The sequence below is a fragment of the Anguilla anguilla genome, chromosome 4 (assembly GCF_013347855.1).
Source record: "Anguilla anguilla isolate fAngAng1 chromosome 4, fAngAng1.pri, whole genome shotgun sequence".
NCBI classification, from domain to species: Eukaryota; Metazoa; Chordata; class Actinopteri; order Anguilliformes; family Anguillidae; genus Anguilla; species Anguilla anguilla.
In genome coordinates, this window is record NC_049204.1 from 35927601 (window position 1) to 35945722 (window position 18122).

An 18122-nucleotide genomic window follows, 5' to 3' on the forward strand; every position below is an offset into this window, starting at 1 on the left:
AAATCTGGATACATTTTTCCAATTGTCCTTTTCAGTCAAACTTACTTATGCCCCAAGGAGAAAACTTGGGAACGCTATAAAAGGTTTGATTTTCAAATGAAAGAAACAGTACTGAAATACAAAATGGTTGAATGCTGTTGTCAAGTGATTTTGTATTATTATCTTTCACCTGGAATACAGGTGTTCAGTACCTTTTTCCCATTCAGCTTGAAGTTTTCATGCTGGATTCACATTATGATTGAGGGACATTGACAAGATTTTTTTGTTCGTGGTTGGTGGGTTTATGGGTGAAAATCCAACACTCGTTCATAGTATCAAGCACGATGCCTGTATAATCTTTGCAACTGATGGCTAACATTGACGATAAGGCAAGGCAAGTTTATTTGTATAGCACATTTCATACAAAATCTAATTCAAAGTATCAGATATCAGAATAAAAGAACAGAAAAACTAACATAAAAGCGCAGGATAAAATGGTATCATAAGAATAAAAACTAAAAGTTGAGACACACAACTGAGAAATACAAATTACTGTGTAGGTTTCCCAATATTCAGTGGCAAACAGATATGATTTAAAAGTGGTACTTGTTGAAGCAAGCCTGAGATCTTATGGAGGTTTGTTCCAAATATGTACAGCATAGTGGCTAAAAGCAGCTTCACCATGTTTTGCTTTAACTCTAGGAAGAATAAATCTGTCCCAGAGTTTAAAAGCATGTTACAGATCTATTTAGGCCCTGAACCATTTAGTGCTTTATATAAAACTTTTTTAAGTTTAACACACAGGAAGCCAGTGCAGAAGTAATGTGCTCAGCTTTCTTAATCGTTGTTAGGACTCAAGCAGCAGCATTCTGCATTCATTTTATTTCCTCTTTTTGGAAAGACCTAAAAGACTCTTACAGTAGTAAACCCTACTAGAAATAAAGCCATGGATAAGTTTTCATAAATCTTGTTTGGACATTAATCCTCAAATTCTAGCTATATTTTAAAGATGTGGCTGATGGCATAATAGTCTTGATGTGGTGATTAAAATATAGATTTAAGATATAGATATAAGATTTATGATGTGGTTTTTAATCTTCAGAAAGATGGAGTCAAAATGATACCTTCTTTGGCTTTTTTGTTTTTTTTCAGTTTCATCTTTATTTAACTGAAGGACGTTTTGGCACATCTAATCATGAAATTGCTCAATGCACTTGTTTAGTAAATCAATGCGACCATAGTCATTTGTTGACACAGCTATTTAAAATTCACTGTGCTCTGCATAATTATGGTAAGAAATGTTGGTTTGCATAATCTGAGCTAATGGGAGCATGTATAGGCTGAATAGAAGAGGTCCAAGAATTCTCCCTTGGGGAACTCCATATGTCATTTTAGTTTGCTCGGATACGTGGTTGCCAATAGACACAAAGTAGTCCCTATCTTGTAATAAGATTCAGGACTGTGCCAGAGAGTCCAACCCAGATTTCAAGCTTGTCTAGCAATATAGTATGGAAAACAGTGCAAAATGCAGCACTGAGATCTAACAACACTAGCACTGAAAAGTTTCCAGAATCAGTATTTTATATAAATGTCAGTTAAAACCTTGATATGGGCAGACTCCGTGCTGTGATATGGCCAAAATCCCAATAGGAAAATATTGAATAATTATTTGAGGCTAGAAAAATAACTTTCCAATAATTTTACCTAAGAAAGGTAGGTTTGATATGGGCCTGTATTAATCACTGAGGTATGAAGGTTATTTTTTAAAAGAGGCTTCATAACTGTAGTTTTCAAGGCCTTTGGAAAATTGCCTGATTGAAGAGAACTGTTGACTATCTGTAGAAGATCTGTTGCCATGCAATTAAAAACATATAAATATAGCTTGTGGGCAGAGCATCATAGCAATAGGTGAAAGGTCTTAGATGCACAGTAATATAGTTACCTCAAGTTTTGTAGTCAATAGTATTGATGGATGTCATGTTAACCAGATTACTTTTTTTATGAATGTAAGGGTGCACAGATTTAATATTTGACATGGAGGTACTGAATGCTTATCTAATCTTTTGAATTTTGTTGGTAAAAAAGGAAGCAAAGACATTACATGACTTAGTGGAAATGAGTTCATGGCTATTGGCACTGAGGGGTTTTGTACTTGTGTGAGTGTGTGCGTGTGTTGTGGGGTGACTGCAACATCTTTGGGCAACACTGTGGGGTAGTATTTTCTGTAAAGCACAGAAATAGATTTCCTTATTAGGTATAACTGAGAGCCGCAACAACACTTTGGATTATAAACATAACTTAAAAATAGGAACATTATGGTTTATCAGATATAGAGTGCTACACCTGAGTTATGGGTATCAGTGCAAAATTGATTTTAAGGAATGTGGTAGGAGAGCGAGCTCTCAGAAAGATGGTCTTTTTGCTAGAAATGCAGCTACCAGACAGCCATTCTCTACTAGCACAGAGTCAGGTCCTTAGAGGACACTAAAGGAAAAATAATTTTCACACCATGCACAATCGAAGTGACAAGAGGAAATAAACCCTTTTAAGGCTGTAAAAAATTAATAAGAAAACAAAAATGTTTAAGTGTAGGACATAGACAGTCAATGGTCAAAAAAGCTGAAGCCCTCCATGCACTGGTTGTAAACCATGATTATAGTCTGAGAGAAAAGAAGTGTTGCTCTTTAAAAATTGTCATGAGAAGTCAAGCTTCTTCACCCACAAAAATAGGTACTCTTATTGGTTGAAATGATATTTAAGTAAATGAAATGGGGATACTCAATCCAAAAATGTTAAAATGTGCCACAGAAAACAATGGTATGTTAGACAAGGTTGACTTTAACCAACTTCGCTTTTCGAATTGGAAATCGTTCTCCTTTCTTGCCTGAGAAAGTAGGTGGCATGTATATGGTATGCATGCCATCTCGCCTCTTTTGCCCTGACATGACGTTTCTATGACTGACTGGCTCTGACTAGGCGCAGACCACAGGCCCCTTTATGAGACATGGATGCAGGCCATTAACTAGCAATCAAAACAGACATTTTAAATTGAAAAAACCACAGGACACCTGATTAGAAATTAATAATGCATTGCAAGTTCATATGCTTAAGTGAACAGGGGATAACTAAAACAGATAAAGGAGAGGGGACTTTAGTTATTTATGACTAACATACAATTAAGTACTTCCAATCTTTCCCCTTTTCTTCCTGTCTAATAAAAAAGTGTGAGCAAATCCCAAAGACATTCATGACAATATACTGTTCATCACATATTAATACACATCATCATATTACACATCTTGTCATTACACATATTAATTCACATCTTAGTACTGCACTGATGGATACACACCTTATTATTTCTCTTGAGAAAGTAATTTTTTCCCATTATGCACCTATTTGAGTTTCACCATTGAAATTAGTCAAGCCCACTTTTTTCTGATAACACAATTATTTTATCTCAGTGAAGTCAGGTTTTTTGAAAAATCTGTATTGCTTGGGTTGTCCTTCTTTGACAGGAGGCCTATGTTTGGTGCTTTCTGCACCAAAATATCTTTGTGCACAGCTGTGACATCATTCACAATGCACAGTACTGGTACCTCTGATTGCATTGAAAAGATTGGCAATAGCTATTTTCACCTCCCTTGTCAGGTTTTAGTCTTCACCTGCTGACAATTGACACCAGATAAATGAGGAAATGTATCTTTTTAGAGAGCTTCTTAGTACCATCTCACGCCTCAGTGCAAACCTGCCACTTGCTTCCGGCTGTGTCCAATTGGCCAAAAAAGTGTCTGACAACACATCCATTTCTTACGACCTGTGTTTAATCTATGACTCACAAGGTGGGGAACTGAAATTTAAACACAGGGATGAGGTGTCTGAGGGGGATAAAGGTATGAGTGATTCATATATTGCTCAACAATCAGTGTAGTAGCCATTTTTCAAATCAATACTACAAACAGCACTATACACTCTGCAAATTAGTACTAAGTGCTGTAAAATCATTTTAAAAAAATGAGAATTCTATGTCCATATTCAAATATTCACGTAGCGATTAGGCGCCAGTTCTGAGGTCAGAGGTCCAAAAATTCCAAAAACCAAAATCCCAGAGGTTCTGGAGGGAAGCTCCGTCTCGCTTCAGAACAAATTAAGCACTGACCTGAAAGCAAGGCAGTACATTACATTGGCTTACATTGTGAAGTCATAGCAAAGGAGGGATATTGTTTTGAATTAGCACCAATGGAAGAAGATGTCATTTGCAACATATATTTTAATTAGAAATAAATTCACTCAAGATTGTTGCGGCAATGTGAGCATGAAGTTTCTTGCAATCGCAGAACAGGGGGGAGCAACACTTCTGCATGCTGTCAACAATGATCGACAAGAATGGCAAAAAACATAGCTGTTGTAGATTTCCGTTATGCTTAAATAGCAAATTCAAACAGCCATATTTGAGCATTCACATTCATTTTTTAAACACCTTTTTACTTCTGTTAAACGTGACGTCAAGATTGTCCATTGCACCTCTACAAGAACCAACACAGGAGTGACTTCCTATTTATTTCAGTATGTGTTTGCATGAAGTATGTTTGCAAAATGGACAAATAATTTGTTATTTAATGTTCATATTGATCAGAAAAAAAGGCTAGCCAGCTAAATTTAGTTTGTTTATTTGCATTCATTCACTCTAGCCACACAATATGCATTTGAACTGTTAAACTCACCGTTCTATTTCTATTTTAAAATTCCAATTTTCAGCAACAATGGTTCCTTATTTTTTAAAATGTGGGGAGGCAAAATAAATTTGGGGGTCCTCACCTTCTATGCAACATCCACAGACAACACGAATCATGGTAAAGTCAATATCCTTATCACGGCAAGGATCCAGCGAACACTATTGTAGTAGTATATTAGTTTTAGTACAAAAAAACATGCTAACTCAGAGAAACATCTAATGAATTTCCATTGTTTACTTAGGATTTCATCAGAGGAACTATCATTGTAGTTCATTTTACCATTGCATACACGCCAAATGTATTGTGTATGTAGGAATGTTATCAATGGATTAGTATATTATGTAGTTATTCTCTTATAGACCTGCTGCTTCCAGAGGTGGCAAGGGGAGAGCAAGGAGAGGCAGATGCCACATAAGAGAGAGAGGAAGAGGAAGGGGGAGGGTGACAGGGAGGGGGAAAGCAAGCTAATTTCAGCAAACTTCTTAAACATATAATGTACCTTAATGTACCTATAGTTATTTTACACCTCTAAAAACCCATAATATAATTTGGTTACCAAGTGTCTTTTGTTTGGCGTCTTCAAATGGCATTTTTGGAAACCTGCCTGGACATAGCTAAGAAAAAACAATGCTTAATAACTTCCACTTTAATTGTGTTTGAGCTTTGGTTATTTTATTTTAGTCATATTTTGAGTAATTCTCCCAAAGATTACCTTTCAGAAGTGACCAGGATTATGCTTGTAGTCAAAAGGGTTAAAGAATAGTAACCATTTTATTTTGGGTATGTAATTTTCAGGCTAAGAAATAGGGTGGTAAAGAAGGGGTTAACAGCTGGCAGCAGTGTTGCTCTGCTACTATTTGTAAATTTCCAGGTTGGCAGCTTGCCCATACCCAATCCGACCTGATGTCACTTAGCTGAAAATAGGCTCAATACCTGACAAAATCACAGCACACATTTTGGGTTCAGTTCAGAATACAGATCTCTACAGTAACAACCTAGGTGAATGTGTAACAATTATTTTTGCTTGACTTCTCAGCTCGCAGGAGGGATGATATCATTTGTGCATTAAAAAAAAACATTATTTTAGTGAACAACTATGTCTGTTGTAGAATGTGTTAAAAATGAGTTTGTTCCATATACACTACATGGCCAAAAGTATGTGGACAGCCAAACGACACACCCATATGTGCTTTTTGAAGATCACATTCCAAAACCATAGCCATTCGTATGGAGTTTGTCCCCCCCTTTGCTGCTATAACAGCCTCCACTCTTCTGAGAAGGCTTTCCACTAGATTTTGGAACATGGCTGCTGGGATTAACTTCCATCCAGCCACAAGAGCATTAGTGAGGTCAGGCAGCGATGTTGGGTGATAAGACCTGGCTCGTAGTCGGGAATTTTATGGGGTAGAGGTCAAGGCTCTGTGCAGGACAGTCAAGTTGTTCCCCACCAAACTCAGCAAATCATTTCTTTATAGACCTTGCTTTGTGCACAGGTTATTGTCGTGCTGAAACAGGAAAGGGCCTTCCACAAAGTGTCACCACAAAGTTGAAAGTGCACAATTCTCTAGAATGTCATTTGTATGCTGTAGCATTAAGACTTCTCTTTACTGGGCCTAGCCCAAACCATGAAAAACAGCCTCAGACCATTATTTCTCCTCCACCAAACTTTACAGTTGGCCCTATGCATTCAAGCAGGTAGTGTTCTCCTGGCATTCACCAAATTCAGGTCTGTTCATCAGATAGTCAGATAAGGAAGCATGATTCATCACGCCACTGCTCCAGAGTCCAATGGCAGTATGCTTTACACCACTTCAGCTGATGCTCGGCATTGCACATGGTGATCTTAGGCTTGTGTGGGGCTGCTCGATCGTGGAACCTCATTTCATGATGCTCTTGACGAACAGTTCTTGTGCTGACATTGCTTCCAGAGGTAGTCAGGAACTCGGTAGTAAGTGTTGCAACTGAGAACAGTTGTTTTTTACGTGGTATGCACTTCAGCACTCGGCAGTCCCGTTCTGTGAGATTGTGTGGCTAAGACATTGTTGTTGATCCTAGATGCACTTGCAGCTGACTAGGGCAGCTCTAGCAGGGCAGAAATTTGATGAACTGACTTGTTGGAAAGGTGGCATCCTATGACAGTGCCATGTAGAAAGTCACTGAGCTCTTCAGTATGACTCATTCTACTGCCAATGTTTGTCTATGGAGAATGCATGCTTATATGATTGATTTTATGCACCTGTTAGCAATAGGTGTCGCTGAAGTCCTTTACGTTCCTAGCTGTTCCTCCATTGCAATGAGCAAAACTGGTTGAATAAATAATTTGCGAAATCGAATCATATTGATTGGAAAAATAGGGACTCTGATTGGTGTGGGTGGAGGATGTGCGTAAAAAGAAACTATGAGCAACTTTCTTTGGCAACGTGAACTCCGTTATCAAGAACGAGTCTGCCCATTCTCCTCTGACCTCTCTCATTAATGAGTTATTTTAAGCCCCAGAACTGCCGTTCACTGGACGTTTTTGTTTTCTGTACAATTCTCTGCAAACTATAGTACTATAGTAAAATTCCAGGAAGGCAGTGGTTTCTCAGTTGCTGGAACCCCTGTGTCTAGAACCAACAATTTCCCACACATCATACCACAGTCAAGGATCACGCATCTTGCCCATTTCTAATGTTTGGTTGAACAACAATTAAACCTTTTAACCATGGCTGCATGCGTTATATATTGAGTTGCATGTATACATAGGGTTGTGTGTATGTTTGTTTATGTATGTCTATGTGGATAAGTGCCATGGATTTAAGCTGGATATGCAGGGTCTGAGATATTATATATTATATCATTTAACAAAATTATCCTACTACAAATAAAGTTTGCATGTGCTCTAGATATCTTCATTAAAAAAATGCCTCATGACAAAAAAATCATATTTCACTGAAAAGGGCATACATAATCCTATCAGTTGAAAAGAGATTATTGAATTACCTTATAATCAACAATGTAATATACCATTTTTAGCAGAAACCATCTGATAGACATAGAACACGAGAAACTGCTGAGACTCTGTTGGAAGTGTACTCTGTTCCTCATATAATTCCAGGTCAAGAGGGGCTCCTTTATTATTTCATAAAAAGCACTGTATTGAATGTTCACTCTGTGGAGTAAGACAATCTAAAATGATTGCTTAAAGTTAACTATAGCATAAATAACAAGCCATTAACTTTGTTTAACATATGGCTCAAATAAAGACACCACAATTTTTAAAGAAATGTTGCTACATTCGGCTCAATGTATTATAGGTGGAGACTACAACCTGGTGCTAGACCCCCTGAGTTACAAATTAACAAAGGCTACATATTACTTATCTGTGGTGCTGACTTTTTAAAAAAGGTATGCAGGAATTGGGGTGAGTTGATGCATGGAGGACATTAAATCCTACAGAGGGATTTCTCTTACCTCCACAGTTCATGATTCCAGGATTGATTTGATGCTGGTTCCTAGACAATTTTGTCCAAATATTTCAGTGTAAATATTTGGCAGCTTGCCTGTCTGATCTTAGTTCTCTTAAAATGATTCTAGAAGATTACAGAAACACTAATAAAATGCTTTAAATGGAGATTAAAGCTATACGTCGTGGATGACTTGGATTTATCAGTTATATGGAACTGACTACCCTTGGAGGTTAACAATAACTCTGCTACAGCAAGCATGATATGGGATTCTTTGAAAGCACACCTCAGATGACAGATTATTGCATTTTGTGTATATAAACAGAAGCAAAGTAGAATATCACTAAACTCATTAGAAGAAGAAATACATACACTGGAAAAAGTCATATCATGACCCATAAGGATGGAATACAGTGATCCGGTTACAAGTAAAGCAGAAGCTTATATGGCTAGAACTCATTACCCCTAATTTGAAAATAGGAGAAAAAAACAGTTACTTAGCTGGCAAATTAAAAAAGAGGAAAGTTCTAAGATTATTAATTCTATAAAAATACAGAGGGATACATTGCTACAGAACAAGAGAAGTTTAACAAATGCTTTGAGTCATTTTCAGGCACTATACATTTCAGGCGGACATCTAGATACTTCCTTGAACAAGTTTTTTTAATAATCTGACTCTTTCTAGGCTCACAGGGGAAATGACTGAAAGGTAAATGATGAAATAACAAAAGGTGAACTTAAACAAACGGTTATAAGCTACAGCCTGGTGAGGTTCCTAAATTAAATTTTATGTTTCTTTTTACGTTTAAGCTGTGAACATGCGGACATGTTCTCAACACTGCTGAGTACATTTAAGGCAAGCAAATCATGCAAAACCACTGTCCATAATAAAATTGAGTAAATCCAATGGATTCTTCTTTTTTTTTAGTGTAATTGCTAACTTCCAGATTGCAATCTTAGGAAATGTCAAGCTGCTGTATGATTTTACTTTGCATCAAATCAAATGATCCCGTTAGCTATGAGTGCAGCAAAGAAATGTTACTTTATTGTAAATCTGAATTGCCAGCCCCTGTTAAACACTGATGGAATGAATTGGTCTCTTGCTGCACTCCTGAGAAAATGATGCATGATGTCAATGGAAAACCAGTGAATTTTATCAATATCTGGGGCCCTCTTATTGATCAAATCCCAAGTGTAGATGCTTACTTGGTCAAATGATTTTTTTTCTTTTCTTGTTCACAAAACAGTTGTATATTCTCCCCTGAGTAAGGCGTATTTGTGGCATTTGGATCTTTCTTGGAGGTGCTGACTATGAATATGACTACAATACAGCACATATAGCTGTGCAGACTGGGGAGGAATGAGGCAGGTGTAGGGATCTGGGTGGGTGAGTGGGAACTCGGAGCATTGTTGTAATGGGAGGAGAGTGATGGGAGTGATGTTGATGATGCTGGCAGTGAAAGTGAAAATGGTGAGGTAATGGTGGATACTGCTGATTTGCTGAAGCCTTGAGACCCTTCCATTGAATAGATATTATTTATTTATGTAATTCATCTTCATTTATTAATTCAATTTTGTATTTGTACAATATATTTTCTCTTCTCATCAAATCCAAGCTCATGTGTTACATTTTCTCAGTGATCTAATTTTTAATTACTATTGTTTAACTATTATCATTAATGTAAGCACCCATGATTAGGGAATTCTATTTGGGAAAGGGTAGGCATCAGGGAGATGGGGTGGGGGGTGGGGGGGTCGGGTTGGTAGAAGGGGTAAACATTGAGAATACATATTTTGTAATGTAATGTGTTCAATTTCAATGTGCAAATGAGTAAAGATAAAATTAAAAAAGAACTAAAACTATTCATCTTAAGGCTTTTTTTATAGCATGAAAGCAGAGGATTGGTCTGATACTTTCCAAACAGTTATTCTAGGATGTTACAGAGGGGGAGAGGGTTGACACTGCTTTGCTGCAATAGGTCATATTTAAGAAAATTAGTGGACAGAGGGAGGAACAGGGAGAGGTGTGAGAGTGGAGGTGGGGTAAAGAGAGGGAGAGCAAGTGGGAAGTGAGCGGGAGAGAAGAGGAAAGGGGAAGTGAGAGAGAAAAAGATTTGAAGGGATTGTCTGAGGGAAAGACATTGAGAAAGAGAAATGGTTTGGATGTATAAGAGCGAGGGTTGGGATGAGCTTGAGAGGCAGAGACTGGAGGGACGAGAGGCCCATAGTGGTGCAAGGCGCGTTCAGCCTGAGTCGCATGAAGGCACATTTCACCAAAATCAGCAGCGGCGCTGGCCGGACCCTCTCAGGGGTTGCGGAGGATGCTGGCGGACGAACGAAGGGCACGGGTTCAAACAAAAACAAGCAACGCGGGTGTGCGCCAAACGTGGCACTTACCCAATCCCCTCCCACCTCACCCCAAATTTGGAACATCATGACCCATTTAGACTCATTGAAATATTCAGAGGCACTTGTCTGGCTTGACCTTGTGGGAGGAGGAATCCATTACAAGGCACAACTTTTCACAGGAAACGGCAGAACGCCCACCCCCTGAAGAACAGCAGTGACTTCTGTACCGCGCCGCGTATAATTTAAAAGCCTGTTTCTGACTAACACCGAGGGGATTTGTGCCAGGGTTTTCCTCATAACTTTGCTTCCTTCTTATTTTAGCCCACAGAAAGGTCAGGGGACTCTGTCGTGAATAAGCAGAAGATTTATGAAGCTGGCAACTTCCAGAAATCACACAGACCCAGGGAAGGGGGAAAAAGTGAGTAATAACAAGGCGCAATGCAACTACTTATAAACAAAGCTAAATTATTTATGGTAGAGATGACTGGTAAATAAAACTATGGTAGCAGAGGAAAGAATTTTTTTTTTTTAAACATGGCATGAGATGATGATGAGTCTCTGTGGCATCTGCTTGTCAAACATTTAATTATATAGCTGTAAATTATGTGTACTATCCTATGTTGTAGATTAATCTCTGTAACTGTGGAATCCTATTGGTGGTACGGCCATTCCCAGACCACCCCTAGATCATGCCTTGCTTATATCTCATTCTGGCTCTCCAGCGGTGATGCATGTTGGGTACTTTCCTGTAGTTGGGTACTTTTACATTTGGCAAACTGCTCTTGGGGTATTTATTGGATCTTTGGGCGTGTACTTGTAAATATAAATTAGACTAGGAAATGCAGTTAAAATGTATCTTCCCACAGCACTAGCCATACTCTATTCAAATAAGATGTAGTGGGACATGGAGAGAAGGAAAAGGAACTAGACTCAAGAATTTTGATCATTCATTATGGTCTGAGCAAGAAAGCACTGATATATCAAACTATGTCAACATTTCAAACCATGTCAAGCTCTACTGTATTTGCTGTATATGATGTTTTTTTTATGTATTCACTTGCTAATTCATTCATTTGTTTGTTTGGAAATGGCAAAGACATTGTTACAATGTTAAAAGCATTGGCATTAATTTGTTTTTATATATAGCTAATGTGTGTATTCTAAATATGTTTATGATTCCTTATATCATTGCACACATTCAAAGGGAAATGCACAGGACAGTAAAAATTATTTAATTATTTAAATTGTTTGAAGTTTTAAGACATAGCACATGGATAAATACTCATGAAGAAAATGAATAAACGAGCAACAAAATATAGAGATGAAATGGCAGGATATTTAAAGGCACTTGTCAGTGTTTTTATATTTCTCCCTCGCTATCCATTCAAATATTTTAGTTGCGGTTTCTATTTCATTCAGCCTATATCACACAACATGCCGATTCTGCACGATTCAGCCGGATTTGCTTTGAAACCCTCCAGGTGCAGAACAGGGCAACAGTCAGCAGATATTGCAAGTTTGAATCTTTTTACCAGGGACAGGTAAAAAGAGAGAAAAATGTTATGCATGTAATGTGTTTTTAAATGAGCCTACTGCCACAGAGCAAACTCTACAGTAATTGGTGCATTATTGTTTCAGAATAAATGACAACCAATTACCGCCATGATTTGTTCTGCTCATTGCTTTCATTACTGCCTGATGACAGATTGACATGAAATACTGATTGTCTACAAATACAGTACTGCTCTGACATCAAGATGTTTGATTCATTGATTTGTCAGATATTTTACTATTGGACTGCTCACAGGAGCACTCACTCTCTCTCACACACACACACACACACACACACACACACACGTGAAGGCACGCACACACACACACATAGACATGCACGCACGCACACACAGAGTCACACACACAAACACACACAATAGGCATACCAGCACATTCCTGTTTATTGATTGCCATACAGTCTTTTTTTTCTCATAGAACTTGTCCTTGAGGTTTGTGCTACAATGGTTTTTTGCCAAGCACCTGTGCTCCCGGCAAAAAAACTTGTGTACAGCCCTGTATTATTCAAAAGGTATTAGGATTAACCTACCTGCTCCATGGATTCAGCTGGAGCTTTGGGTATTGTGTCATTCTGTGGCAGATTGGATCATCTACAACAATAAAATAAGAACAGAAGATAAACATGAGGAATCTTTGTAAATGTAGTTTTCAGACAATATTTCTGCAGGGACTTGAAAACAATATTACTATTAGCCTTCATAAGCCAGTACACCTTTCAGAACTATATTTGGAGGGAAGGGGGGGAGAGAGGGAAAAAGGGGATGGACTTTCTTTTTCTTTGCGTACGTGGGCTACAGAGGGTAAACTCTTCTGTAGTTATAAGTTATTATTCACCTTCCTTTATATCTACAAAATAAATAAATAAATGAAGATGGGGGTATTGTTCACATCTGATTTTGTCCCAATGATCCATCTTCTTTTGAAACATTAATAATGAAGATGGAATAAAATAGTTCACACATAAAACTTGCTTATCACTTAACAAATCTTCCTACAGCTATAACAATAGCACAAGAAACATCAGGGTACTTAATATAAAGACAAAGATACTTTATACTGGGTTGTCAACTGTTTTACAGTCAACAAGTGATAAGCACAATTGGTAGCCATAGACATAATAATACGATGCATGTACAACCTTTATGTTTTCAAATTTGTAATGTACTAACATTTAAACTGCATTTATAATAAAACAGCAATTAAACTGCAGTAATGAATATTACCATCATATATTATCCCACGACAATCAAGCCTATAAATGGTTTAAAAAATGTAATTGCAATGCAACATCAGAACATGAATGACATTATGTAATATTTCAACTCTTCAAAGGCATTCATAATGTATGTGCAGCAGTATTGATTTCTCATTCAGATGGTGCGATCTTAATTGCTGAATCCATAAAACATGCAGGGAGTGCACAGTAATGTCTCAAATTGAAAAGAGGCAGACTTGCCATGTCATGTAAAGGAACTTCCTGAACATGTGAACTGCCCCTCTAATGGGTGTTTCCATTTAAAGGGTTATACAGGTGGCACTTCTTAAGACTGATAATTGATATAACAATAAAAAGGCGTAGTGGTCATACCTCGATCAGCACACAAACTGTGGATGAGATGTATTGGACCTGCTGCAAAAAAAATAAACAGCATAACTGTACACTCCTCACCTACCAAATATTTACTGTCAAGCTTAACTGTATTGTGCGGGCTCATGTTTTAGAACTTCAGCTTTGTCTTTGAATTAGCTGGCATCATTTCGACAATACCACACCCATAGTTGAAGCACTGTGGTGCCAATTTGTAGTAAAATGCCAGCCCATGCATCAGTGATATGCTGGATGCATAAGCATTAGCGTACAAAGAAGTATGCAATCAAAGTTTCCTTTGAAGAATACCAAAGAATTAATGTGTAGCAAATTCCCTTAAGATCTAACAGGTCTGTAATGTATTTACAGAATGTTGAGCTATTCACCAGTAATCAACTCCCCTGTGATAGACATTTTAGGCATACGTTTTGAATCACAGAGTCAGGATTTTTCACATCCCATTTGTTTTTGCTATGTAGAATGCCCCAGTACTCCCAAATAAAACTACCTTTGCAAATGTTTCCCTTTGCACCACAACCTGTAATAAACACAAATAATACACAAGTAATTCACAAGTAATTCACATCTCACATTTAGCATAAAGTAATTTGAGGGTGGGAGATTGTGGGGTGGTTAAGATAAACTCCTGCATTTTTTTATTATTTCAGCCTAGAAAATGCGGTCATCCATCTAATAAGTGTGTCAATGCATCTCCTAGGTACTTGCGCATCCCTGAGTTGCAAGAAAATGTCACCTTTTTACTTTTTAAATGAGTGATCAATGAAGAAAAGGTTATTGGCAAAGTTCCTCCCATTTATTTGTCAGCAGTCCCCTGAACAATTACTGCTTTATAGACATAGAGGGCTACTGCCAAGAACTAATATTGAAGCTTGCCCTCAAAAGGATATTGTAAGCATTGTGTTCAGTGTCAGATGTGCATAACCTGATTTGTGATAAAAATGCTCAGGATTAAAAAGAAAAAAAAAAAAAAAAATATATATATATGCACACAGCATATTATAGTAGTGCGTTAGCAAAATCTAACAGTCAAACGCTAAGTTAGCCTGTTTGAACATCTCACAGTTGGATTACAGTTTGAAAACGTAACATTAATATCTGGAAACCCTACCTACAGCTAAAAAAGGGGTGGTGCAGGTGGAAAATAGGCTGGATTATGCTGAATATATTGCCAGTCAGTTTATTTGAGTTGGATTCATTCATAGCCAATCAAATGACCTCTTTTCTTTCCCTTTAAGAGTTGTGCACTTTATGCAGGGCGTACTGCCAATTTCTGTAGTCTACTACTGCAATGGAAGACGAGGATAAGGATATACTAATCAGATGTTTCTCATAAGACATTTTTTGCAGGAGGTGCAGAATTATAAAACATTGCCTAAACATTTATTATGGGCCACTTATAATTTCCCATTAAACCTGTAGCTAAATAGCTTAAATGCACTATATTATAGCTAATAATGACAACGGTATCTTGAAGTTTTATTAAACAAAATAAAACCAGAAAAGATCATAACAATGCCAGTGATCCTGTTCACAGCAGTAAAATGACTCTGTATAAACTATAGCTCAAACAAAACAAAAAATTATAACGCAGGATTCCATCATCAATTCACAACAATGCCATGACTTAAACAAAACTGAACTAAGCGATTCCCTCAAGAGTGGAAAAAATTGGCAGTATTTTGTCTCTGCAGATAGCATGACCCACATACAGTATTTTAACTTATTTAGGCTACCTACCAATATACCCTCCAAAAAAAACAATAACATGCCTGTTGCTTATCGGTCTCTTTGATATCGAGCACTTCCAGATGGTGTTAGATTAGCTTTGGAGGACGTACCTAATGCAGAATATATCAAGACGATATTTGTCGAATGCAATAACGGTCATCGCCACAGTGTGGTGTATTGCCTTTCTTTTCGTCATTTTCTCTTTAATTATAGCAGATGCGGTAGTAAACAACCATGCCATGTGAGACCACATTAAATACTTCTGGAAAAACGTCACCACTGTTATTTATTGGGTGACCATAAGACAGCCAGGTAGCAGCAAGGCCTCTCAGCTTCCTCGTGAGACAAAAACACATCACATGATCACAAAATATTTAAAAAATGTAATATTCATGATAAGTGTGTATGTCAGTAATATACTAATGACACTGTCCCTAAGATGGTGCTTTTGAAAGTGCATGTGGGATGAATGCAAATGTATTTCAAAGTATCTGGGGGGAAAGTGTTTCCTCAGCAAGCCTCCGCATTGCAGGCCTTTCCAGTAAACAGCCGACTGGCAAACGTTTCTCCTACTGTAGTTGTGATGCAAGGATGGAGATTCAGCTCACATTAAGCTGTCACCCCAATGCCATGTGGATGTTGTCTTGTCTGGATGATGCCTTTGAGAACCTGCAACTCTCCCCCTGCCTTAAGGAGAGAAGCAACTTGGGTTGTGGTGGTAAAGTGCTGTGTGCTGAGAGTCGAGTCTGTTAATGGCCTGTTATTTTATTGTATTTGAGAAACTGCACCATGCACATAGCCCAGGGAGTCGTAGATGGTGGTGATGCGGGGGGGGGGGGGGGGGAGGAGTGGGGGGTGGTGGTGGTGTCAGGAATAAAAAGAAGCCTCTGTGGATTCCCCTTAATAAACACTTTAGCACTGCAGCTTCTCTTTTTAATTAAAAGTACCAGGCTGACACAAGCTTTTACAAGCAGTTCAGTCTGACTCAGGCTCCCTGCGGAGCAGTCTGGGATGGTCTGGGTCCGATCAAACGCAGAGCAGCCAAAGTGAGATGTCAGGACAGGCTCTTTTTCTTTGGTGTGTGTTGCTATAAAAGTTGTCCCTGGCTGGCAGAAACCCACCAATACCATCAGGGATTCCCATTACTGTGGTGTCCACAGGGTCTCTTGCCATCAGCAGTACAGTCTCCTATTTTAATGAAAAACAATGATGACAGGAAGCAGGGAGCATAGTATCCATTTTCTTTACCCATCTTTTCATTAATCTTAATGTGTGTGTGTGTGTGTGTGTGTGTGTGTGTGCTCGGCTTTTTGGACGTTACCTTTTTCCCTTTCCACCTCAGTTCCCTCAGTCTACTGCCTGCGCAATGGGTAGTTTAAAAAATGGGGCATACTGGGCTTAGAGAGGAGCACCTTCAACATATCCGATGGGGATGCTAGGCCCTCTGTGTTTGTGGTCCCCTGCTGTCGGTCCTGCCATTGCGTTTGTCACCACAGTGGATCCTCACATGTATTGGGTGGCAAAATTTCGGAGACACCTTTTAGAGCAAGAACATTTTTTTCTTTCTTTTTTTGGAAGAATTAATGTGCTACTCTTTGCTATGCATCATTAATGATGTCCTACTGACATGAAATGTGGATACCCCACTAAATAGGGAACAAAAAACACAAAGGTTAATAGAAGTAAAGCAGATGCCTTCCAGTTTGAGCCAATGACTTATGACATCTGTCCTCTTGGATCCACTGTAAAGGTAAATTAATATTTGAATTCTTATTTTGCTAAATTAATTACAATAAAACACTATAAAAATAAAATATACTTCAATCTGTGAGACAAGGCAAAGGTCAAGGGAGGCCAAATATGAGCATATTAAACCAGGAACCAAGAATTAATGTAGTTTATTTTCTCAAGCAGAGGACATTTTTGGTTTATGTATCTTGAATTGGTATATCCTGTGTTGCATACACTGAAGTAGTAGCAATTGCACTATGTTGTACACTCCCACAACTTGAGACATATTAATCCAAGTTGACCTTTGTTTACATCTTTGTCACTGAAAGATACCTCATCATTCTGCCTGATTGGGTTAGAATAGGTTCAGAGGTCACAGTTGTGAAACGCATTTAATTTGACAATTTAATCCATTGTTACACAACCATTAGTCCTAGAGCTTGTGTATGGCGGGTTTTGGTGTGTTGTAGCACTTAAGTGCTTAATATAAGTCTTTAATTAAATTACTAAAATGGTCACTATGACTTTGAAGAAAGCACATTTAACATTATGTAATTACAATAGCTGGTAAGCAAGGGAGATATTAAGGGTTTGTACCAATGACAATTTCAGCTTTACTTGCTATTTTAATAGAGAATGCATCATTTTCAAATTTGGATAGTTTATGAACATAGTTGTGACCTTATTGATATCATGAACATGAATGATGTTCATTTTGAAAAGACATTATTTCAGTCAGCTTTCTAGCTAAGCAATCATCAGTAATGAAACAATCACAAGCAGCTAAAAAAACATTTTGTTGCTAGCTACCTTTGGCTACCTAACCTCATCAGTGTAGGCCAGTCAGAGAGCAGTCACTTGAAAATAACAAATTATTTGTTTGATGGGTCCCCTTATTTTCCTAGCTTTTCGCTCACAACTAGTTCTCTACTTCAGCTCACTGGATTATTGAGCAGAATCACCCTGTCTGTT